Below are 1,515 nucleotides of genomic sequence, written 5' to 3'. Positions count from 1 at the left end.
GAGCCGCGCTGGCGCGCCGCGGAGAAGCGCTGTGGGATGCGGGAAGGACGGGTGACCCACTGCTTTGGGGGTTGTATTTTTAGTATTTTAAGCTAATTTAATAGTGCGAATGCCTGGCTATGGAGGGAGGAGCCGTACCTATGGTTCCTCTTAACAGGGGAGGGCTCAGCGCCACTCTGCAAACTTTGCATCCCCCCGGCTTTCAATGAAACGCCTCTGAAATTAAAGGATTTACAGCGGTTTAGCAAACCCAAGCCCTGTATGCCCACACCCGGGGCTGGCTCTGCGCCCAGCCGAGCTGCAGCCAGCCCCGGACGGCAGCGTGGGGCCGGCTGGGCGATGTGCACGAGCCGTACCCTGCGGAGGGTCTAATTCTGGCTGGCACCTACCTTGTGAGTGTTATTTCTGAGTGCTTTTCGCGAGCGTGCAGCTGCGTCCGTGCTGGCAATTAGCTGCCCTCTTAATTGCAGGGGCACCCTGGAAGCGATGGTGTCAGTGGGAGGTGGGGTGGATGCTGGATTGCTGAGCCACCCCGTGCGTGCATCAAGCAGTACGCGGGTGGTGGTCTACCATGTGTGCGGATGAAGCGGTCCAGGAAAGAAACAAGAGTATCTGGAAGATACTCCAAGGGTGCCAAGTGATACCCGTGTGGATGCTGGGACAGGACATTAGAAATCAGTGAAAACCTTTGCCGGGGCTGGCATTAAATTGGTGTATTGGACTGTACAAAGGGTTATATCAGCTGCCTGGAAGGAAAGTGATGCTCCCACTGCCATGAGACCCCAGACGAGCTCCCTCCTGGCAGACAGCGGCAGTGCCCGCCTGGCAATCTGCGTTGCCCACACAGCAGCCCCTGAGCCCACGGGTGTCGGAGGTCACGCCAGGAGAGCGCCGAGCACCGCAGCACTTTGGCTTTTATTCTCCAAACCTCGCTGCAGCCGCATCTCTCTGGCTCTGCACTCCCTCTCCCCCTCCATCTTGTCTTCTAATGTTCTCCTTCAGTAGCTATTAACCTTCATTTTGTTTACCTCCTCCCCGCCGTGCACTGCTGCTTTCATTCCTCTTCTCTCAAGAGGAACCTGACCTTTGTTTTATATTGCTCCTTCCTCTTACTAACTGGGCACCAGCTCTATTTCCTGCTCCCATCTCCCTACCCCCTTCTCTTTACTGCTTAAATTCAGCATCTGCAGAGAGCTGGACGTGCAGCCTTTGGATTCACCTGCATCCCTAAGCAAGCAGCCCAGGAGATGCTCAAGAGCATCAAGGTGCAGGTCTGGGAAGGGACGGACACACAGCATCGCACCCACAACAAACCAGGGAGGTTATGAAACTCCCGTTCACGCTTTCCCATTGTTCGTGCGTCTCGTTGGCAGAGGAGCGTTTCTGTGTCTAACGAAGCACGGTTGGAAAATTAAATATAAATAAATATAAATAACTGGTGGCTAAGCAGCTGCTCTCCGAAGGTGGATAGTCGGTGTGTCTATCGCCGGGGATCGCAGCCGCCGGCAGACCGAT

This window comes from Aptenodytes forsteri, unplaced genomic scaffold, assembly GCF_000699145.1.
Source record: "Aptenodytes forsteri isolate BGI_AS27 unplaced genomic scaffold, ASM69914v1 Scaffold231, whole genome shotgun sequence".
Taxonomy (NCBI): domain Eukaryota; kingdom Metazoa; phylum Chordata; class Aves; order Sphenisciformes; family Spheniscidae; genus Aptenodytes; species Aptenodytes forsteri.
This window is presented reverse-complemented; position numbering follows the sequence as displayed.